The sequence below is a fragment of the Bos grunniens genome, chromosome 14 (assembly GCF_055505025.1).
Source record: "Bos grunniens cultivar Pamir isolate PY7600 chromosome 14, Bosgru_T2T1.0, whole genome shotgun sequence".
Classification (NCBI taxonomy): Eukaryota; Metazoa; Chordata; class Mammalia; order Artiodactyla; family Bovidae; genus Bos; species Bos grunniens.
Genome location: NC_141178.1, coordinates 68602245 through 68627477, shown reverse-complemented (window position 1 = coordinate 68627477; position 25233 = coordinate 68602245). Strand labels below are relative to the sequence as shown.

The 25233-nt window shown below is 40.2% G+C and overlaps 1 protein-coding gene and 1 long non-coding RNA gene across 10 annotated transcripts in view; one reads left to right on the top strand and one right to left on the bottom strand.

Annotated features, from left to right (window-relative positions):
• LOC147359619 (uncharacterized) overlaps positions 1–25233 on the bottom strand; it is a 134603-nt gene that overhangs the window by 37588 nt on the left and 71782 nt on the right. The window contains exon 4 of one of the 9 annotated variants that reach the window (XM_086337241.1): positions 16484–16548. The exons of the other annotated variants lie outside the window; for them this stretch is intronic. The gene's annotated coding sequence lies outside the window, so the exon portion shown is untranslated. The remainder of the gene's footprint in view (positions 1–16483; positions 16549–25233) is intronic. 9 annotated transcript variants of the gene reach the window in all.
• Positions 14879–22198, top strand: LOC147359623 (uncharacterized). The gene is made up of 2 exons (XR_015141072.1): positions 14879–15010; positions 22055–22198. It is a non-coding gene; the product is annotated as an uncharacterized LOC147359623 (long non-coding RNA).

Sequence of the window (25233 nt, the reverse complement as noted above, 5' to 3'; positions counted from 1 at the left end):
TGCAGATCTCCATGTTCTGTTTTACCTCTACCTTAAGAAGCTCTTTGTGCCAGTTATTAAAATTGTTATACTTTAATTGTTATTAAATTATTATTCAAGTAATAAATATTTATTACTTAAAAATTACTTAAAATTACTTAAAAAATAAATTATTTAATTGCCATTAAAATTATACGTCCTGGGGTCTAATCTAGAACACTTTAAAATCTGATTCTGCCATCTACTTAGCAGCATAACCATGAAAGACTTGTTTATCCCTTCAGCTACACAAAAAAGTGAAGATAGTATTTACTCTGAAGTGTCAAGTGAAAGTGAAAGTGTGAAAGTGAAAGTCGCTCCGTTGTGTCCAACTGAGTCGTGTCCATGAAACACTCTAGGCCAGAATACTGGAGTAGGTTGCTGTTGCCTTCCCCAGTTGGGATTTTCCCAACCCAGGGACTGAACCCAGGTCTCCTGCATTGCAGGCGGATTCTTTACCAGCTGAGCCATAAGGGAACCCCAAAATGTCAAGGTGAAGTTAAACAAGACAGGTAAGGTAAGCTTAAGACAGTGCAGTATAATAAATCATTGCTATGAGTATTGTACTTTTTCTAGCATTTGTTTATCAATGGAGACACCATTGCTTAGGGCTGGATGATTCTGCTCTATGCACATCTTTCTAGAGTGTTTCTGCCCACTAAATACCAGTAACGTCCCCCAAGTCATTGGAACAAACCAAACTGTCCCCAGATATGTTCAAACATGGAAAACAAACTATTATGCCTCCTGGTTGAGAACTTAGATAGCACACTTCTTAAGGACTGATTAATTTTCGTGTTCTCAGTCTAATACTGTGATGAACACAAAACTCAATAAACACCCTCAACAGAAACGAGTAGAGAATGAATAAAACAATATGACTTTATACATATGCTTGAAATGCCTCCATATATATTTATAACTTTTGTTTGTATATGGTTCTACTAAATGTCTAGGATTCCTCATTAAATTGCAGGTAGTTCCGAGGGGAAATACTCTCAGCTGTTACTAACTAACGTCAAGGTGGGTGGATGCCAGCTGTGACAAAAGCCCTGCAGGAGTAGTTCACGGGACAGGAAACATGGAGAGACAGTAGTGTTCAATATAAATTCAAAACTGAAAAGCTTTGTATGGTCTCTAATTGTCTCTCTGCAAAAACCTGTGCGTTAAAATAACATGTGTGACAATGGGAGCCCAATGGGAGACACATCTCTTACCTCCATTTTATTCTAAAAGAAATGGAAACCCAAGGTCCTTTTCCATCTATCATCATTTTTTCCTCTTTCTTTCTTACAGAATTACACCACATCCCATATTTCTCTTTTCTCGGTAATCATTCTTCCTGAGACACTAATCTGAAATTCTTTATTTAATACCAGTTTTTATTTAATTAGTCAAATTCTTTTCATAATTCCTTGAGAACTCATTCCCCAGGAATGAATGCTCAATGTTTTTGCCCTCAACTCTCTAAAAGCCAGTGGACTTCTGAGCACTTTGGTTTTCTTTCCAGCTCTCTCAAAGCACTTTATTCTCAAGAACATATCCATTCTCATAGCCTCAACAATGACAACTTATCTTTATTTGAGTACTTACTATCAGAAACCCCAAACTCACAAAGGTTAATTCTGTAAAAAAGATTCACTACACAACTGACAATTTATAACAGTTAGTCTACTTTTAAGATCCCTCCCCACTTAACACACATTTCTGCTAATGTACTGAGACAACTGAGGCAGCATACACTGCTGAGCACATGCATACATCTATTAGCACCACGAAATATAAGAGCAAATCCATTTCAGAAAAGAATTGTACATCTTGTAAAAGATGCAGGATTTCATGATAGCAAAGCACAGTTCAGACACTTAGAAAGGCAGTCATATGGAAGAGTTACTTCAGTGAACAAATGAAGATAAATTTACAGGGATGATGACACGACAGATACTTCAAAGACTTCACACTGATTTGAGTATCAAAAAATTAAGAAAGATTCTTAGAAAAAACTGATGAACCCTCACAAATGTTTTACACATTTTTTCCTCTTTATAACTGTGTCAAAACAGTAAACCTGGAGAGCTTGAATAGCGAAACACTCTTGAAAAAGAAGAACAAGGTTAAAGGTATCACACTTTCTGATTTCAAGCTTCTTGCAAAGCTTCCATGGTGGCTCAGACAGTAAAGAACATGCCTGAAATGCAGGAGACCATGGTTCAATCCCTTGGTCTACAAGATCCCCTAGAGAACGGAATGGCTGCCCACTCCAGTATTCTTGCCTGGGAAATCCCATGGACACAGGAGCCTGGAGGGCCAAAGCCTATTGACGGAAAAGAGTCAGACACAACTGAGTGACTACCATGCTTTCACACTGTAATCAAGTGTGGTATTTTCATAAATGCAGACAGAACAATGGAATAGAATAGAGAGCCAAGGATAAGGATAGCCAAGACCATTCCACAGAAAAAAAAGACAGCATTTTCAACAAACGGTTGTGGGAAAACTAGATATCCACATGCAAAAGAACAAGTTCTTTCATTACCTTACACCATATAAAAAATTAACTGAAGATGGATCAAAGACCTAAATGCAAAACCTAAATCTATGAGTCTTAAAATACAGAAGAAAAGCTTCAGGACATATTTCACTGGAAATTCTTAGAAATTTGGGGGAATTTTTTTTTTTTTTTTTTTTACTCCACCTTCTTGGGATCCCTGGCTGGCTTTGAAAATTAAATTGATCAAGATAGAGTAATAGGAGAAAACATATAAATTTATTTAATGTAAGTCTTAAGAAACATTAGGGTCTTCATAAGAAAATCAAGATCTGAAAAAAGAGTGAAATCTGAGTATTTTCACACTAGATTTGATCAAGAGTGGATACTCATGGAGAAATATAACAGGCCAAGGAGTATGAGGTGAGTGTAGTACACTGGGGAAGATTTAGCAAGGCCTATTTGGAGTGTTTCTGGCATCCTTTTCTCTTTGGAGATGAGGATGCACCTTTGCTTCTATAGGGAAAGCATTTCTCACTTAAGAGTATTATGACCTACTTCAGGGGTGAAAGGTGAGCAGAGGGTCAAAGTAGCATCTGCTGTTTTCTCAAATTTTCAACGTAAAATATAAAATATGCCAAGGTGCCATCTTTTAGTGTAGCATGGTCTGAACTTCATATGATATGACACCAAAAGCACAGACAAACAAAGTTAAAAGAAATAAACTGGACTACACCACAATGTAAAACTTTTGTCCATCAAGGACATAATCAATAGAGTACAAAGACAACCATGCAATGGAAGGAAAATTTGCAAACCATATATCTGACAACGAGTTAAAATCCAGAATATACAGAAAACTGTAAGATTCCACAACAACAGAAACAAAAACAACCTGATTCAAAAATGAGCAAAGAACAGTTTTCCAAATAAGACATACGAATGGCCAAAAGCACATGAAAAGATGTACATCTCTAGTCATTAGGGAAATGCAAATCGAAAACACGGTGTGATATGCAGCTCATACCCATTAAGCTGGCTATTATAAAAAGACATAAAAAGGGAACAACTGTTGACAAGGCTGTAAAAAACTTGGAATCTTTGTGCGCTATTTTATATTTATTTATTCACGACTGCACTGAGTCTTCATTGTGGCTGAGTTGGGCTTAGTTGCCCTGCAGTAGGTGCACTCTTCCCAGACCAGGGATCGAACCCTTGTCCCCTGAATTGGCAGGCAGATTCTTAACCACTAGACCACCAGGGAGGTGCCTTTTGGACTATTAATAGGATGAAAAATAGTGCAGTCACAATGGAAGAGCATTGCAGTTCCTCAAAATATTAAAAATTAAATTGCTGATTGGTTCACCAATTACATTTGAGTATACTCTCAGAAGACTTGAAAGCATGGTCATGAAGAGATATTTGTAAACCCATGTTCCTAACAGCACTACTCACAAAAGCCCAAAGGTGGAAGCAACTCAAATGTCCACTGATTATAGGAATGGATAAACAAGACGTGATGCATGCATACAAAAGAATAGTATTCAGCCATAGAAAAGAAAATTCTGACATGTGCTATAACCTGCATAAACCTAAAAGACATTATACTAAAATAATCCAGTAACAAAAAGACAAATACTGTGTGACTGATTACACTTACAGCAAGTATCTAGGTACTCAGACTCCGAGAACAGAAAATATCACACAGTGGGGACGTCCCTAGCAGTTCAGTGGTTACGACTCTGCACGCACACCACAGAGAGCCCAGGCTCCAACCCTGCTCAGGGAACTAAGACCCCACATGTCTTGTAGTATGGTCAAAAGTGAGGGGGAAAAAAGAAAGAAAAGAAAATGTCACAATGGTAGTTTCTAGGTGCTAAGGGCAAGGAGACATGGAGAGCTGTTGTGTAAGGGTTATGGAGTTTGAGTTTTGCAAGACTGAAACTTCCTGGGTATGGTTTGCACAACGATGTGAATGCACTTACCACCACTGAACTGCACCCTTGAAAATGACTGAGATGGTATTAAGACATTTATATTATGTGTCTTTCACCACAATTTTAAAAAATATCAAGATAGCTCAAGGGAAACAATGATAAAAATCTAAAAGGATCTTGCATTCAGATAAGTTACCAAAAGTCTTCGAAGTTTTATCCATGCTGAAGAGTCCAAGACTGACTTTTTCACTATGTGTGAGATTGTGCATAAAAGACCAACAAATCTCAAATCAACATACCAATGATTTCTTTAAATAAAAACACCAGGTGATGACAAAAAGACTAGAAAATAAGTCTGCATTTATACAGTTTTTTAGAAAGTAAGATGGAGTGTAGATTTTCAGAGACTAGTGCACAGATTCACTGGATATATGGAAACAGTGACAAGAAGAAATTAATTCTTTGTTCATTCTAAGGATTAGTGGCCAGTTGGAATTGGAATACAAATTGTTTTAAATGTAAGATACAAGTAACTGTAATCACTTTTTTCCTTTAAAATTTTTCCACTATTTCCTGATATACAGTGGTGCTCTGTATGAAACTATTTAAATGATCTTTTTACTATATATCTCTGGATAATAAAGACCTCCTTCAGTTCTGTCCTCCATGCAGATGACTTTCAACTCTATGTTTGGGCCAAAGCAATCAAAGATTTCCAAATGCCCCTGGACATTTTTACTTAAAAATGTTTCTCTATTAATTCAAATTCAACATAAAAATGTCAAACCTATCATTGCCCTTCTAAATATTACTTTCCTATTTCTCAAAGTTATCATACATGCCACACTAACTTAAATGAAAATACTGGTGTCAGTCTGTCTTCTTCCATTTGCTCATGTGTCATTTAATGTGTCCAAGCCCTGCTGACTTCTCTTTTGAAGGCTATCTTGCATCTGAACTCCCTTTGTCCTTCCCTCGTTTCTCTCATTCTGACCCTTACCACTCGGGCCTAGGTGAGCACAACAAACTTCTCTTTTGCCTCCTCACTCCTTCTATTTTTTCCTGTTCTAATTCTACCCAAATTCATCCCTATTAACCTTTTGTGTTGCTCTTGTTGTTTATGTGGGTGCTTTGATTTTGTTTTTTGGCAGTGCCACACAGCATGTGGGATCTTAGTTCCCTGACCAGTGATCATACACACACCCTTTCAATAGGAAGCTCAGACTCTTAACCACTGGACTACCAGTTAAGCCCGCAATCCTGTTAATCCCTTAATGCAGCTATGCTTCATCCAAAACACTATATCTTTTCTTCCACAAACATGATTTTTTTTCCTATCTCTTGGCTTTTATATCATTATCTTCTCCATGTTTTCTAACTCTCTAAATCCCATTCAGATCCCAATGCTGCCTTTCCTGATGAGCTCAAGACTAAGTGCTCTCTCCCCAGGAACACATTTTTGCCTGTATTACTCAGAAGGCAATATTCTATGCATGTAAAACCAGAAGTAAGAGACCAGGATACTTCTTAATTATATAATCATGACTCATGTGCAGTGTGTATGACAACCAATAGTTGCTATTTACTGAATACACAATATGTTAAGCACTTTCTATGTACTAATAATACCGACCATTTGTTGAGCTTTTCTTACGTGCTTGATCCTAAACACACTACATAAATGAGTCCAATAAAAGTTCTGTAGGCAGGATTATTCACCCATTCCAGTCCATCTTGGTTCGCTGATTCCTAGAATGTTTTCGTTCACTCTTGCCATCTCCTGTTTGACCACTTCCAATTTGCCTTGATTCATGGACCTCACATTCCAGGTTCTTATGCCATTATGTCTACTACCGTGGGCAGGAATCCCTTAGAAGAAATGGAGTAGCCATCATGGTCAACAAAAGAGTCTGAAATGCAGTACTTGGATGCAATCTCAAAAACGACAGAATGTTCTCTGTTCATTTCCAAGGCAAACCATTCAATATCACAGCAATCTAACTCTATGCCCCAACCAGTAATGCTGAAGAAGCTGAAGTTGTGAAGACCTGTGAAGACCTACAAGACCTTTTAGAACTAACACCCAAAAAAGATGTCCTTTTCATTATAGGGGACTGGAATGCAAAAGTAGGAAGTCAAGAAACACCTGGGGTAACAGGCAAATTTGGCCTTGGAATACGGAATGAAGCAGGGCAAAGGCTAATAGAGTTTTGCCAAGAGAACGCACTGGTCATAACAAACACCTTCTTCCAACAACATAAGAGAAGACTCTACACATGGACATCACCAGATGGTCAACACCATAATCAGATTGATTATATTCTTTGCAGCCAAAGATGGAGAAGCTCTATACAGTCAGCAAAAACAAGACCGGGAGCTGACTGCGGCTCAGCTCATAAACTCCTTATTGCCAAATTCAGAATTAAATTAAAGAAACTAGGGAAAACTACTAGACCATTCAGGTATGACCTAAATCAAATCCCTTATGATTATACAGGATCATATAGAAGTGAGAAATAAGATTTAAGGGACTAGATCTGATAGAGTGCCTGATGAACTATGGACAGAGGTTCATGACATTGTACAGGAGACAGGGATTAAGACCATCCCCATGGAAAAGAAATGCAGAAAAGCAAAATGGCTGTCTGGGGAGACCTTAAATAGCTGTGCAAAGAAGAGAAGTGAAAAGTAAAGGAGAAAAGGAAAGATATTTCCATTTGAATGCAGAGTTCCAAAGAATAGCAAGGAGAGATAAGAAAGCCTTCCTCAGTTATCAACGCATAGAAATAGAGGAAAACAACAGAATGGGAAAGACTAGAGATCTCTTCAAGAAACTTAGAGATACCAAGGGAACATTTCATGCAAAGATGGGCTCGATAAAGGACAGAAATGGCCAAACAGAAGCAGAAGATATTAAGAAGACGTGGCAAGAATACACAGTAGATCTGTACAAAAAAGACCTTCACAACCCAGATAATAATGATGGTGTGATCACTGACCTAGAGCCAGACATCCTGGAATGTGAAGTCAAGTGGGCCTTAGAAAGCATCACTACAAACAAAACTAGTGGAGGTGATGGCATTCCGGTTGAGCTATTTCAAATCCTGAAAGATGATGCTGTGAAAGTGTTGCACTCAATATGCTAGCAAATTTGAACAACTCAGCAGTGGCCACAGAACTGGAAAAGGTCAGTTTTCATTCCAATCCCAGAGAAAGGCAATGCCAAACAATGGTCAAACTACCGCACAATTACACTCATCTCACAGGCTAGTAAAGTAATGCTCAAAATTCTCCAAGCCAGGCTTCAGCAATATGTGAACCGGGAACTTCCAGATGTTCAAGCTGGTTTTAGAAAAGGCAGAGGAACCAGAGATCAAATTGCCAACATCCACTGGATCATCAAAAAAGCAAGAGAGTTCCAGAAAAACATCTATTTCTGCTTTATTGACTATGCCAAAGCCTTTGACTGTGTGGATCACAATAAACTGTGGAAAATTCTGAAAGAGATGGGAATACTAGACCCCCTGACCTGTCTCTTGAGAAACCAGTATGCAGGTCAGGAAGCAACAGTTAGAACTGGACATAGAACAACAAACTCGTTCCAAATAGGAAAAGGAGTACATCAAGGCTGTATATTGTCACCCTGCTTATTTAACTTATATGCAGAGTATATCATGAGAAATGCTGGGCTGAAAGAAGCACAAGCTGGAATCAAGATTCCTGGGAGAAATATCAATAACCTCACATATGCAGACGATACCACCCTTATGGCAGAAAGTGAAGAGGAACTAAAAAGCTTCTTGATGAAAGTGAAAGAGGAGACCGAAATAGTTGGCTTAAAGCTCAACATTAAGAAAACTAAGATCATGGCATCTGGTCCCACCACTTCATGGGAAATAGATGGGGAAACAGTGGCTGACTTTATTACTGGGGGCTCCAAAATCACTGCAGATGGTGATTGCAGCCATGAAATTAGAAGACGCTTACTCCTTGGAAGGAAAGTTATGACCAACCTAGATAGCATATTGAAAAGCAGAGATGTTACTTTGCCAACAAAGTTCTGTCTAGTCAAGGCTATGGTTTTTCCTGTGGTCATGTATGGATGTGAGAGTTGGATTGTGAAGAAAGCTGAGTGCTGAAGAATTGATGCTTTTGAACTGTGGTGTTGGAGAAGATGCTTGAGAGTCCCTTGGACTGCAAGAAGATCCATGCAGTCCATTCTAAAGGAGACCAGTCCTGGGTGTTCATTGGAAGGACTGATGTTGAAGCTGAAACTCCAATACTTTGGCCACCTCAGGCAAAGAGTTGACTCATTGGAAAAGACCCTGATGCTGGGAAGGGTTGAGGGCAGGAGGAGTAGGGGACAACAGAGGATGAGATGGCTGGATGGCATCACCGACTCGATGGTCATGGGTTTAGGTAAACTCCGGGAGTTGGTGATGGACAGGGAGTCCTGGTGTGCTGCGATTCATGGGGTCGCAAAGTCGGACATTACTGAGCAACTGAACTGTACTGAACTGAGGCAGGATTATTAGCCCATTTTTCCAGGCAAGGAAACTAAGGTAGAGAGAAAACATACAACTTAACAAAGAAAGTTGCTAGTAATAGTGGGAAGAGCTAGAATTCAAACCCAGGCAGTTCAGATTCTCAATCCACACTCTTGACCACTACCCTGTGTTAAATTATAATGTGTCATTTAATTGTACAGTAACCCACCAAGATATATATTGACTTACCCACTTTGAAGATTAACAAAATGAAATCCAAAGAAGACAGGAAATATCTTCAGTCACAGATATGATTAAGTGGTAATGCTCAACTTCACACCCGGGTCCATCAGACTCCATTAAACATTATTTTATATGCTTGTGCTCTTGAGATCAACACAAGTGTGTTCAAAGGCTGAAAGTGAAGTGAAAGTCACTCAGTCATGTCTGACTCTTTGCGACCCCGTGGACTAAACAGTCCATGGAATTCTCCAGGTCAGAATACTGGAGTGGGAAGCTTTTCCCTTCTCCAGGAGATCTTCCCAACCCAGGTGTCGCAACCAGGTCTCCCGCACTGCAGGCAGATTCTTTATCAGTTGATCCACAAGGGAAGCTATGGGAATTAAATAAGACCGTGCATATGTTTTATAAATGCTAAATATACCATAATGATGTTGGATTGAATTTCCTGTGAACACAGTCTTTTGTCACCACCATGCCTATTAACATTAAACAAATACTCTCTAAATTTTAATCCTATACGTCTATTGGTCTGTTTGTTGGTCTTAAAATGTAATAGTTCATGTATAAATTCAATATATGCATTACTATACTAATAAATCATGAGTCTGTCACATATTAGCTAGTTGTTCCTATGCCAGTTTCTTATCCTATCTGTTCTTCAGCTTCCTAATTCTTTAAATGGGGACAATAGTATATATATATATTAGGTGCTGTGAGAGTTAAGCTAATTAATAGAAGTAGAGCATTTGTAACAGTACCTGGTACACAAGAAAGTGCATAAAACACCAAAATTAACTGTGATTGTGTCTATAAGAAAATATACAAAAATAAACTTTAAAGAAAATGAGAAATATGAGCTAAATAAATTTTATTTTAGTGTACTGATTAATGATATAAACTTTCCTGTCTTACCTAAAACTTTAGCAAGAAAGTATAATTGAACATGTACCACTGCTTTTTAAAGCCTGGGTATAAAACTTTGTGAAACAGTGGTTTGATGGCTTGGTTCTAAATCTCTTTTGGTTTTTAATAGCTGTCTAATTGAAAAATATACATCACAAAGAAACACAGGTCCTTATGGAAAAGTATATCCATATACAAGTCTTGGGGCTTCTCTGACAGCTCAGTTCGTAAAGAATCTGCTTGCAATGCAGGAGACCCCAGTTCGATTCCATGGTCAGGAAGATCCCCTGGAGAAGGGATAGGCTACCCACTCCAGTATTCTTGGGCTTCTCTTGTGACTCAGCTGGTAAAGAATTTACCTGCAATGTGGGAGACCTGGGTTTGATCCCTGGGTTGGGAAGATGCCCTGCAGAAGGAAAAGGCTACCCACTCCAGTATTTTGGCCTGGAGAATTCCATGGACTGTATAGTCCATGGGGTCACAAAGAGTTGGACACGATTGGGCAACTTTCACTTTCATATAAGTCTTATATTTGATCAATGAATTTCCATCTTCTATAATGTTAATCTCTTTTTTTACAAATTAAAAAAGGTATTTAGTATTTATATTTTCTACAGATGACCTTAAAGCCTACCTGAAGTATTCATTTGGACAGTTTTTTAGGAAATTAGAAAATGCATTTTCAAAGCATTATTAACATTGAAATATGAGAGTTTTACAGGTAAAATGAATCAGTCTTAATCAGGAACAAAAGCCCCATAGTGATGGAAATTTTTTTAATATATGCTTTCAAAATACTTTCTCCAAAGCATGAGGTTTCTTGTTGTTTTTTTTTTTTAAGCCATTATTTTCTCATTTATTGTCAAAAATGTCACTTTTATTTCAAAAAGATTGGTTAAGTGGGCATATTTTGTCCAAAAAAGTTGGTGCTAGATAACACAGCACCAATAGCTATTGCTTTTAGCTCACAATATATCCAAGAAAGAGTTCAAACCCAGAGGGGCTATGCTTTTCTTCCATTGTTTCATTGTTGTTAGTATTGACCTAAATTGTTAGGGTCATCTTGACCAGTAGATTCTTTGCAGAAAATATTTTAAGTCACTTGCACATTTTAAGAGTGTTCATTTATCATAATCAGTAATGCAGTGTATAAATCCATTTGACCAAGAACATGTAAACTAGAACATATCACTGTATGTTCAGAATAAGGAGGCCATCAATAACTCTGAGTCACAGAGCTCACACTTTCCTTGCAAACCATTGACACAGAATCACCCACTCTCGTGACTGAGTGACAGAGCCAGTATCGATCATATATTCAATACTAGCAAAGTTTGGTGTATTTCTATTTTCTCAAGATTAAAAACTAAATAGAAATTGGAGTTCTAAAACCTGGTGCCTCAGTGGTAAAAATAATCCGTGTGCCAATGCAGGAGACACTACTTCAATCCCTTGTGGGCAAGAGCCCCTGGAGAAGAAAACGGTAACCCACTCCAGCGTTCTTGCCTGGGAAATCCCACGAACAGAGGAGCCTGGCAGCCTACAGTGCACAGGGTCACAGAGAGTCAGACATGACAGCGCCTAAACAACAACAAAACGTTTTCTTCAGGCACCTTAAGGGACAACCTTGCACATCCCTAGAATGTACACACCCTATATTGGAAATGACTGCACTAAGCTGTCTCATGCCAACAGTGACACCACACGGTCACCAAGGAATAACACAATTTATGTTTTTTCCCAGACCTCTATTCTTCCCATTAAAGAGACTCAAGCACTCACAGCTTGCTTCTTTCTGTTCTTCACTATCCTAATTGTCAGATTGGAACTTGTAGCCTGAACCTAACCAGGTCACTTGCCTGATAAACACGAATATTTATGTTTTGACAGGATTTATCTATTTCTGCTTTATTGACTATGCCAAAGCCTTTGACTGTGTGGATCACAATAAACTGTGGAAAATTCTGAAAGAGATGGGAATACCAGACCACCTGATCTGCCTCTTGAGAAATTTGCATGCAGGTCAGGAAGCAACAGTTAGAACTGGACACGGAACAACAGACTGGTTCCAAATAGGAAAAAGAGTATGTCAAGGCTGTATATTGTAACCCTGTTTATTTAACTTATATGCAGAGTACATCATGAGAAACGCTGGACTGGAAGAAGCACAAGCTGGAATCAAGATTGCCGGAAGAAATATCAATAACCTCCGATATGCAGATGACACCACCCTTAAGGCAGAAAGTGAAGAGGAACTAAAAAGCCACTTGATGAAAGTGAAAGTGGAGAGTGAAAAAGTTGGCTTAAAGCTCGACATTCAGAAAACAAAGATCATGGCATCTGGTCCCATCACTTCATGGGAAATAGACGGGGAAACAGCGGAAACAGTGTCAGACATAATTTTTCTGGGCTCCAAAATCACGGCAGATGGTGACTGCAGCCATGAAATTAAAAGACGCTTACTCCTTGGAAGGAAAGTTATGACCAACCTAGATAGCATATTCAAAAGCAGAGACATTACTTTGCCAACAAAGGTCCGTCTGGTCAAGGCTATGGTTTTTCCTGTGGTCATGTATGGATGTGAGAGTTGGACTGTGAAGAAGGCTGAGTGACGAAGAATTGATGCTTTTCAACCGTGGTGTTGGAGAAGACGCTTGAGAGTCCCTTGGACTGCAAGGAGATCCAACCAGTCCATTCTGAAGATCAGCCCTGGGATTTCTTTGGAAGGAATGATGCTAAAGCTGAAACTCCAGTACTTTGGCCACCTCATGTGAACAGTTGACTCATTGGAAAAGACTCTGATGCTGGGAGGGATTGAGGGCAAGAGGAGAAGGGGACGACAGAGGATGAGATGGCTGGATGGCATCACTGACTCAATGGACGTGAGTCTGAGTGTACTCAGGGAGTTGGTGATGGACAGGGAGGCCTGGCACGCTGCGATTCATGGGGTCGCAAAGAGTCGGACACGACTGAGCGACTGATCTGATCTGATCTGATCTGAAGTCAGGTCAAGAGTCTCCCAATGTAACATGTGAAATGTGCAGGATATTGTTCAATTCAAGATTACTCAGCATATGAAGATCCAGGAAGTCCTCCATCCACTAAGAAAAGACCAGCAACAGACAGCGACCTCAAGATGACAGGGGTTATGACCTGCAGTGTGTGGCCCCCAAATTCAGGCACTGAAGCCCCAACCACCAGTACCTCTGGTGTGACTACATTTGGAGACAGAGTCCTTAAAAGGAGATTAAGTCAAGATAAGCCATTGGGGTTGGCTCTAATTCAATCTACTCAGTGTCCTTATAAGAAGAAAAAAATCACACACACAGAGACACCAGGGCTGCCCACGTACCATGTGAAAGCCCACATGAGACACAGCAGGAAAGCAGCTGTCTGTAAGGCAGGGAGACACCAAACCTGCTGGTAGTGCCTTAACCTTGGACGCCCAGCACCAGAACTTCGAGAAAACTAATTTCTGTTGTTTAAAGCACCCAGTCTACGGCGCTCTGTCAGGGCAAACTGAGCAAAGTAACACACTGATCTCATCATTTTCTGCAAAGACTTTTTAAAATGCCACAGCAAGCAGTAGGGAATATTCTCACAATGACTGGAAATACAGGAAATCTCAGCAGAGAAATAAAGACTGGAATGGAAATTTTAGAAAGGTAAGGTGTAACCACCATATCTACATATGTGTACATATAGACATATACACACTAGATGGACACTGAGATGACAGAGAAAACAGTGAACCTGAAAATAGATCAAGAGAACTCATCCACTCTAAACAACAAAGAGAAAGGAGACTGAATAAAAATTAACCAAGTCACAGGGACCTGTGAGGCAAAAATAAAAGGCAAAAATCCTAAAATTAAGGTCCCTTGAGTCCCAAAATTAGAGGAGGAGGAGGATGGTGCTAAAAATACTGGGGGAAATAATGGCTTTAAAAATCCCCAAGTCTTTAGTAAAATACTTAAACCTACAGATTCAAGAAATCAAGCAAAACTCTGACAGGAGAAACTCAAAGAAATCCACACATAGGCCAGTGGGTAGTGGAGACCACAGGACTAACGAATACAGGCAGAAGGGAACATGAATTTTGAACTGGGTATATGTGAAGCCAGACTGTTTTCATATTCAAAGTCACAGCCCAGAGACTTCTCAGCAGTCCTGCTGATAAACAGACCCTAAGTGCCAGCAAAGAATCCAAAGGAGAACTGAACACCCCCTTGAAGGCGAACCAGAGCGTGTTAACTACCAGTGGTGACACCACAATTACAGGCAAAGGTTTGCTGGGCAGAAGGGGGCGCCTGTGAAACGCCGCAGGGCATCGACACAGTGAGCAGCAAGTTCCACCAATTAATGAAGTGCTTCTGAGCAGTTCTGTCTACAAGGTTTCTGAAAGAAGCCACGGCTGCACCAGCTAAGGCCCCTGGGAACTGGGAACAAACTCATTCTCTGGCAGCGGGGATGCGAGAAACCCAGCATCGCCATGGCTACCAGCAGAGCCTCTCTCAAAGCCTTTCAGGAATCTCTACTATTTGTGGAAACTGGGGAGCATTCCCCAAAGGCCAGCATCCCTCTGCTCTCCAACACTTCCAGTGGTTGCCTCTCTTAACCGTCCCTCAATCCAGTTGAAAAGCAAGAGGGCGCCCGTACACTCCACTCATGCTTGGGACTCTTCCTTGGTGACACTCATCAGGAATGCCTCCATCAGACACCCTGCTGGAGAGGTGATCCCAGCATTTTCACTTTGCCAGAAGTCCTGTATGTTCACAGATCCCGATCTGGAACCTCGGTAGCATGCTCTTAAACTCCTTACATGATTGGAGGGGAAAAATAGATCCTCATTGATGTGACCAATGTACCAGTTAAAGGACCCAAGCCTTTCTTTTGCTTTCTGTGTTGTTTTCCCAACATAATTGCAAAGAGAGGTGAGTGACAACTAATGTAATCTCTGTTGTATATTTGCCAGGAAAGCTTCCTACGGGGGCCAGCGGTGGATGTTCATCTGCATTTTTTCAAAGAAAATAAGGAAAACATGTAGATTGGTTTAATAAGTTAATGCTTTGGAGAATAATAGAAATTGATTTTTCAATTAGCTTAAGTTCTTATTATAAATCCAGACTCTCCCAATCAACTAACAAAACAAATATTAAAAGAAACTATCCAAAAAAGAGAGTCTGTGAGGTCTTCTGTTCGGTGGTTCCTCCCAACACTGCACATCTATTTGTCTTTTCTGGTCAGTATATCTCCATTATTCCAGGAGGGATCTCAATTCACTTTTAGAATGATGTCTCTGAAAATTGCCCCTTCTGCAACCTCTGGCCAAATATGAGGCTCTGTTGGGAACCACCAGTGATCATATCTCAATTGCTTAACCCTGGGGTTTGCATCTGACCCACAGCAGGCCAAAGTTCTTCCCAGTGATTTTCAGAATACAGTTAAAGAGGAAACATCTGTTCCCTTTGGGTGGGAAGCTGAAGAAGGGATCCCTGGGTTCCAGATATGGACAAGTGCTTTGTGTAAAGGAATGAAGGTGACCTGCAGAGAAAGGCAAAGACATGGTAAGAAGACATTCTGGTCCTTGGTCTCGGGTGTATTTGGTGGATTGATACATAATGGGCCCCAATAAGCCACGCCTCCTGGGACACACAGCCTTGCACAGTCCCCGTCCACATTAACTTGGTTGGGTCTTGGCCAAGTGACTTGCTTTGGCCATAGGACATCAGCAAACGCAATGCAAGCACAGGCTTGGAAAGCACTTGCACAATGGGACCTACACTTTCTCTTGCTGCTTTCAGAACTTGGTCTTCCAGCCTGCTGGAGATAGATGACCCAGCCAATAGTCAGCAACAGTTGCCAGACATGAGAAAGATCATCATAAACCATTTGGTCCCAGTCACGCCATGATGGAAGGTAAAAGAAAAGCCCAGGTGTCCCAGACACTCCAGCCATCTAGCTAAGGTCACAGCAGTAACACTACGCCCAGGTGACACCACATGGAGCAGAGATGAGTTTCCCAGATGAACCCAGCCCAAGTCACCAATCCACAGATTCATCAAGTACAGATTTGTCTGAATTTAAACTAAAAGTCACTCGATTTTCAAGTGACTTGTTATGAAGACAAAGCTGACTCATACAGCCTTCTTGAAGGTACTCTATTCTTGCTTTTCTCATAAAGGCAATATATTCTCCAGTTTGTCCAATTTGCTGTGTAGGATTAAGTGCCTTCCTAATGGTCAATCACTCCTTTTCCTTTGACTACAAAATCTTCATTTTGTGTAGGGAGGCAATGTACCTAAGTAAACTACTCACTCTGTCCACTTCTCTTTCTGTAGATATCATCATATGACACAGTTAAAGCCTTAGAGAAGGATATGAACAATCAATGAGACAGACCATACCTTTTCCACTTTCTACCTTCTTTCATACTAGAACACAGATGTGATGACTGGGGTCTCAGCAGCCACTTTGATTAAATGAGGGAGAAAAAAAAAAAAAAAAGAGTAAATGAGCCATGAGTGAAAAATAAAAGACATCAGATCTGATATTGTTGAGCTTCTAAAGCAATGCCATGAGCATCTAACTCCAAAAATGTTACTGTAACAGAAGGGAAAGTGGCAGGGCACAACTTCTCAAGATACACCCCAAGAACGACATACCCCAAGGGCACAACATCAACAAACGAGAATTAAATTGGACCAAGATGGCAAGACCAAGACCTTGATCCTCAATCAGCAAGTGAAATGACACACCCAAGGTGCCCTGACAGTTCCAAGGCAGTTAAAAGACCAAGGAGTGGGTGCTGGCCCAAATCTCCGCCCCTTCCCAAAAACAGTTGGAATAATCCTCCCACTCATTAGCATGTGAAATTACCCAGCCTATAAAAACCATTCTGTCTGTGGAGTGTCCTTCTCTCTGAATCTGAATAAATTCACTTCTTACCTATCACTTTGTCTCTCACTGAATTCTTTCTGTGATGAGACATCAAGAACCTGAGTTTCATTAGGTCCAGAAACCAAGTATCATGGGTTTTGGCTGGATTTGAGTTCCAGCCACGTGGGTTCGTTTCCCAAACTGGGTTTTGGCTGGCTTCAAGTCCCAGGACATGGGTTCAAGTCCCAATCTGTGGTAAATGGTTTCATTACTGTACAACATAATCAGAAACTTGGTTCTGAGACAACTGTGTAGAGTGAGTCTCAGGTATACAAAGCCAAATACAATTTCAAATGATTTAAGTTACAGTTTTGTCACTTGTGGCCAGAAGAGTCCTGCCTAGTGATTGGGGCTTTCCTCTGGGGAGTCCTCTGGCTACTTCTGAATGCCACACCTTGAGGTGCCTGACCCCTCTTGACTCTCTGATTTGCCTGCAGACACAAAGTCATTTCCATTTTCCTTCTTAAAATACATGAGATAGTGGATGCTTCCAAAATGTATTTCATTAAAGTCCAAAATAATAAAACACACATACAAGAAATACAAAGAGCATGTAAATGTCATGTTCCCATATTTGATCCTAAAAATGCCAAAAAAGCTTAAGAGCCCCTATTCTAATCTCTTTACTTTATGGTACTAGTTCTCAAAGTGGAGGCCCTGACAGGAGCATCAGTATCTCTGGAGAACTTGTTAGAAATGCGAATTCCCAGGCCAGCCCAAACCTACTGAATCCAAACCATGGTGGTAGGGTGTTTTGCCAAAAGTTTTCACTTTCGTTTCTGGTTCAAAGGATTTGTTAACAAAATAAACCACTCGTTTTATACAAATAAATATTCCAAATATTTATTAGAGAATTATAGAGCTTACTTTCAATATACTAATATTAAAAGAGAAATAGAAATAGCAGAAGATAATCACCAAATTGGAGTCAACATGCCGAATTAAATGGCGCTGGGAAGTCCCAAGTCACAGCACATCTGGAGTCCCATTTGGGAAAAGGTCCCAGGCAGCATGTCTGGTCTGTGTGTGAGACCTCAAAGATTGCAGTTCAGAGTTCCACTATTAATCCCAGGATACAAATAGATACCATCACCAATGTGTGAGCAAACTGCAAGCCTGGGTTCATGGTAATGCTGTTTGTTTTGTCTTGTACAACTCGGAATGTTGTCAAGCCTGGGACTTGGTTGGCCAGGCCCCTCCAGGGGCTCAACCATCTCCACATTCATCTCCCATCTTATCTACGGTGCTGCAAGTTTTGCACTCACGGCAGGCAGTCATTCCTGGTCACTCACAGTCAGGGCAGTGTCCAGGCAGGTTAGAAGCAAGGTCAGAGGCCTGCTTTCTTTGTCTCTGAAGCCTAAGCAAGACCATTTATTTAATTTCCCTCACAGTTAGCCCCAGGATTGTTTAGGCCAAAGAGCATAGGAAGAAGACAAAATAACATGAGCAGTCTTTTTAATTTCTATAAACACCAATGTAGAACATATTGTAGGTTTTAGGGAAAACAGTCCATTCATAGTAATTGATGAAGTGCTCCAATAAGTGGGGTTCTCAAACTCGAGAAGTTGGTCCTTTCACAGGCTTGTCACAGTCTGTCAGTAAATGGGCACAGTTATCAAAGCCTAGATAATTTAACCACCGCTGCAAGAGTCTATGACTTTGTGTTTCTACTGGCCAATGGTAGGGCAGGTGAAGCTGTCTTGGGTGTTGGCCAGGTGATATTCTTGTATGACCACGTGGAGATCCATTTGCTTCATTCTCAAAGAACAAACTTAACAAGAGGGTTAAAGCGGCATACAAGTAGAAGAGCTGTCAAGGTGCCTAGAATAAAAGCTAGCCAGGAAACCAGGACCAGACTTTGGCCCAGGATGTTACTGTTTCTCTAGGTATGAGAAGATGCAAGAGTTTGGGTTCAGAAAAAAGGAAAAACAAAAAAATCTTTACCTGAAAACATCTATCTGAAGGCCTGTTTTGCCCATTTTTCCCAGAGCACAGAGTGAGTGCCTAATTTCTGATATGACCCTGAATTCCTTTAAGGGGGTGCTGAAGTTCAGCAGCGTAGTAGCCATTATTTAATCTTTGCAGTGGCAGTCTGCAAGTGCCAGGCTCCAGGGAGCAGGGCCCCTTCATAGCCATAGATTTGATCATGTTTTGGGGGCATTTCATGGCCATCGGGTCCCATGATGCTGGAAAGGCTCATTCCCAGGTCTAGCGAAGATTCCATCGACAGGCCACTCAGTGTGCTATTAAAGGACCAGGCCCTATGAATAGAAAACGTCTCTGGACCATTCCTGTCTTACTAGCCTCTTGGGCCAGGAAACGATTCCCTCTTGTTGCTTCTTCCCATACCTGGCGTTACATTATTATAATCATTGATCTCATATTTTATCAGTGGCTCAGTCACATACTTGGTAATGTAAGAGATAACAATTTTCTGCAACAGGTGACATAGACAATGATATAGATCGCAGTTATCAGTAAGGTCACAAGCAAGAATTTAAGTCAAGAACTTTCCTTAGGTACAGCCCAGTATACCCCAGATCATCTGACTTAGTTAAATGATTACAGCCAGGTATTAATCTCTTGGTTGTACATCACGGAACATCTGATCTTTATCCAGAGATTGACTATTGATATAAACTTTAGAAACAAAATTAGCGTGTCTTTTAATAACTGAACTAAAATTTTAACAATAACACTTAACAAGGAACCATTTCAGAAGTGAGTAACAAAACTAGAATTTAATGTTTAGTGAAACATAAACATTTTTCCTTGTGAGAGCATTAACCTTGCAGCCAGGGAAGGCTTTATCCCATCAAATAAAACTGAGGTTTGTCAGGGAGCTGGGAAAAGCCAAGCGGCCATCTTGGATTTCCCATAGCCCTGACTGATTCATAGCTACCTCTTACCCATTTTAAATTCCCCAGTTTAGGAACAGACTATTGCCATGTTTTAAGGACATCAGGATAGCAACAATCTGGCAGTGAGGGGTTAACTTTGTAGAAGCAGAATGACCTTTAGCTACATGTACCAAAATCTTCATAGATCATTGTGCAATACTGCACATTTACTTTACTAAAGTAACAGAAGATTTTAACAAACATAAATCACTTCAAGGAGGAGAAATTCACAACCTATTGCTCAAAAGCTGCATTCTAAGAAAAGTTTGTTCTCTTAACAGAGAGAGCAAACCAAATTCCAGTCTGGTACCAGCTCACTGTGAGTAACAAAATTTGTTTATCTGGTTAATCTTTGAAAGATTTCTTCATAAATCTTAAAAAAGTAATAGTGTTCTTTCAAAGGTATGAGAGTAAAACCACAGAAGGCATTTTTAAAATCTCATTATATTGCAATTGACAAAGCAACCTGGTCACTACTCTGACATGCAACACTTTACTATGATAAATGGAATTATAACTGACAACATTTTATCAGGATACATCAGGTGTTTATGAATTCCACATATTTTTTAGCATATCCACAGTAACACCAACCACAGGGTTTAACCTGAGAAGATTTATCACTCCTTAAACAATACTTCCCATGTAATTTAACATGTCAAATGAACCCATGTAGTTTAATATCTCTCTTTGAGAAGTCTCAAGGATCCTCTGAAGTACCCCAAAGTGAGCTAGAGGTCAAAAGAACTTCATTAGAATTTAATTTTAGGAAGTTTTGCCAAAACATCAAAAGGTTTTATAATACTTAGTGAGATAGGATCATTTAGGTCACTATGCAACAACAGTTATTCACTTAGCCAAAGTTAACAAAAGATTTCAAAGTAAACATAGAACAGAGCACTTTAGGCATAAAGAAACTTAAAACCCATTATCAAAGGCAGTTCAACATCTCAAGAAAATTTGTATTATGCACTAACCTCTTCTTGGGGTCTACTTGCCATAAAACCTGTCTCTCTCTAGTTTTGTTTTTTTAATCACTTTGCTCATTTAGAAACAGCCACCTGTAAGTCAGACCTACTTTCTTTTTTCTTAATAAAATGTAATTATATTTCTCATACTTTTTAACTAAAAACACATTCTCTTTTCCTTAAGCAATCATGAACTGTCCTTTATATTAGCATTCTATAGATTAGTGAACATAAATACCAGTGATAATTTCTAAAAACATTTGCTTTCTTAGAGAGAACATCTCAGGATGGCACCAAACATATTCATTAATTGTCCAAAATCTCTTTAGTTTCTCTGTAAGAGGAAGTTATAGCATCATGCACGCTAAGTTGCTTCAGTCATGTCTGACTCTTGGAGACCTCATGGACTGTAGCCCGCCAGGCTCCTCTGTCCATGGGATTTCCCAGGCAAGAATATTGGAGTAGGTTGCCATTTCCTCCTCCAGGGGATCTTCCTGACCCTAATATTCCTGCTCCTCCTGCACTGTCAGGCAGGTTCTTTACCGCTAGTGCCACCTGGGAATCCCCAAGGGGAGGTTAGTGTTCAGTAATTAATGTTTCAAAATCTTATTTATTTGGAAATGACCTAGCTATTCAATAAACTTTCATCACTTAGTTTAGCACAACCCTAGAAATCCAAATTACCCCAATCTGGAGAGACTATTTAGACAGACATTCCTAAACTCGAATTATTCTTAATAGAGTTTATCTAAAAGCTCTTGTCTCATTTATATTTTTCGTTTTTAAAGTTTCTTCACTCGAGTTACTTTCCTTGTTGACAAAGTTAGTTTACATTAAGCCTAGGCACAATGAAAGTATTACACAATATTGATGACTCAAGACATGTCTTAATTAGATTCGCAAACAGATATCTCTAGTTCACGTGAACCTGAAATGCATTTAGGTTAACTTCTCTTCTAATTGTTTAATTTGTAAGCACTTACTTTTGTTTAAGTCAATTGAATTAGAGCTCATTTACAAACCAACTTCAGCAATGTGACCCAAAAGCAAAGATGTACACTGAGACATAATACATAAATCCAGACAGAGATCTCATAGTTTTCCCCTTGAGATTTAAAATGTCTCTCTCTTTTTGTTTCCCCCCATGACTTGAAATTCTAATTTGGACAAGGCTGAGGACAGATCCAACCAGGCTATTCTGAAGGAGATCAGCCCTGGGATTTCTTTGGAAGGAATGATGCTAAAGCTGAAACTCCAGTACTTTGGCCACCTCATGCGAAGAGTTGACTCATTGGAAAGGACTCTGATGCTGGGAGGGATTGGGGGCAGGACGAAAAGGGGACGACAGAGGATGAGATGGCTGGATGGCATCACTGACTCGATGGACCTGAGTCTGGGTCAACTCCGGGACTTGGTGATGGACAGGGCGGCCTGGCATGCTGCGATTCATGGGGTCGCAAAGAGTCGGGCACGACTGAGCTACTAAACTGAACTGAACTGAGGACAGACAAATTGGGCTGTGCATTTCAAGGACGTGACAAAGGTCGCTTGCTGTGCTGAGTCACTTCAGTCATCTCCAAGTCTTTGCAACCTTATGAAATGCAGCCCACCAGGCTCCTCTGTCCATGGGATTCTCCAGGCAAGAATACTGGAGTGGGCCGCCATGCTCTCCTCCAGGGGATCTTCCTGACCCAGGGATTGAACATGGGTTCAATGCATTTCCTGCATTGGCAGTCAGTTTATCTACCACTAGCACCATCTGGACAGCCCAGGCAAAGGTAACTGGAAGCTTTTTTCTAGGTAGGCTTTTTAACAAGCTCAGATCAGATCAGATCAGCTAGCTGTCTTTCATTGCATATGCAAAAAGCACTGGTTTTGCAGTTTCAAAGGAAAAAAAAAACAATTTCATTTCAATCAGTTTGCTCCAGAATCTAAAGAATATCATGGCCATCCTGTGTCCAAAAGTGTCATCTTTTATAGCCAAAATATAGATCAAATGGTGTTCACATTGTCTCTGACAACAGGGGCAGAAAAGAAACTTGCTAGAGTGGGGGAAGGAGTTGGGGAAGCTAGGTTCCCCCTCTCCTCTGAGAAATAGAGGAAGCTAGAAAGCAATTAGCTGATACAGAAGGAAACAGAGGAAGAAGGGGGGCAGATAAGGCAGCAGCAAGATAGCAAGTGGACAAAGAAAGGAGAGAGAAAGGAGAGTTAGGGCTGTGGACTGGCTCAAGGGAGAGCTGATCTAAAGGAAAATGAAGATTGATCAGTTAAATATAATTTTGGCATGGTAACATGGACAACCATCCTCACAGATCACATAATTCATTTTCCAATTGTAACTTCTCTCTAGACAATTTTAAGTTAGCTTCACGTACCTTACAGGAGGCAGAAAGGAGGATCAAGCCTCTTATCCAGCACGGCACATTCTTATCCTTTCTCAGTCAGTGTGACCCACAAACATTCAATAACTTTTAAAGGTTTGGCCCACTTTAATGTAAAGTTCCAATTCTCACACAATCCAGTGAATCTGTCCCATGTGTTAGCTAATGAGCAATAAGGTGAATCTTCCCATCTGGGAATAAAAAAAACTTCATCAATCTTAATCTCTATCTTATTATTATTAGAGTGGCATTTTGTTTCACAAGTCCTGCTCACAGCACCAATTAATGTTTTGCCGGAAAGTTCTCCTTTTTGTCTCAGGTTCAAACACTTTGTTAACAAGATAAGCCACACATTTTATGCAAATAAATAATACAAATAATTATTAGAGAATTATAGAGCTTAATTTCAATATACTAACATTAAAAGAAGGCAGAAATAGAAACAGCAGAGGATACATCACCAAATTGGGTTCAACATTCAGACTTAAACAGAGCTGGGAAGTCCCGTGTCACAGCGTATTTGGAGTACCAATTGGGAAAAGGTCCCAGGCAGCGAGTCTCCTCAGTGCGTGAGACTTCCAAAACTGTAGTTCAGGGGTTCCTGCTTATAATCCCAGGACCCAAACTGATATCATCAATCTGTGAGCAAATTGCAAGCCTGGGTTCATGGCCAGCCCCGCTCCAGGGGCTCAACAATCTCAAGATTCATCTCCCATCTTATCTGTGGTGCTGCAAGTCTTGCACTCACAGCAGGCAGTCACTCCCGGTCACTCACAGTCAGGGCAGTGTCTAGGCAGGTTAGAAGCAAGGCCAGAGGCCTGTGTTGCTTTGTCTCTGAAGCCTAAACAAGACTATCTATTTTACTTCCCTAACATGGGGGTAGCAATAAGTGCTTTAAAAAGCTATGCAGGAGATTCTGATGTAGCCAGTGTCTGACAGCCACTACCTTAGAATACTTATCTGCCAGTTTCTTGTGGCTTCTTTTCTTCCAGGCAGTGTTAGGTAGAGCCCAGGGTTTGGAATCGGAGTCCTTGGTGCCATATTGTGACCTCAGCATATCATCTGTGACATCTTGGGCCAATTGACCAACCTCTAACTCTGGGGTCTTAATTTCTGCACAGGTAAAATGGGATATTCCTTGACATGATTGTTGAAAGGTTAAGTGAGATGAGACCAGCCAAATGACAACTCATCTGTCCCACTGCATGCAAGTACTGAACAAAGTCAGCGAGTCCTCTTAAAGTCTGCATCTCAGTTATGTGGCCATGGGTCAGTCTGGTGTGTACAGTCATCTTATCTTCAAAAAAAAAAAAATTCTCTAAATTCAGTTCAAATCTCCTAATACCCCTAGATACTCCCACTCCAATCAGGTGTCAAGATGAAGAGTCCAGTTTATTTCTTAACTGATTTACTACAATTACTGACACATCACTCCCAGGCCTTTCCTGACTGAGGATGGAGGAATTTTCCTCTGGAGCATTTCCATCCTCCCCAACTTCAACGGGCTTCCATCAATCTGCTTCTCTCCACTAAATCATAAACAGCCTCCAACTGTATCATAAATGCTCTCAGAGAAAATCACATTCAGAATCAACCATTCACTCACGGGAACCAATATAGAAACATCAGAAGGTAAGATGGACACAGGAACACAGTCCATTTTTATGTTTGTTTGTTTGTATGTTTAATAGTTTATTATTTTGAATAAGGAATCCATACTGTGATTAAAAGGTTTAAATATGATAAAAGAGAATGTAATGCATAGTTATTCTCTTTCCCACCTTTGGCACTTACGTTCCAACTCAAGGCAACCATGTTTATGAATTTTTAAGTAAACTTACAGAAAGTCTGTATGTGCAAAAATCACGGGGGAAAACTCATTACATGTGTGTGTGTGTGTCTGTGTATCTCATCCTTTGTTTTCCACAAAATGTAGAACATTATACACAGTTTGTACCAGGAACATGGA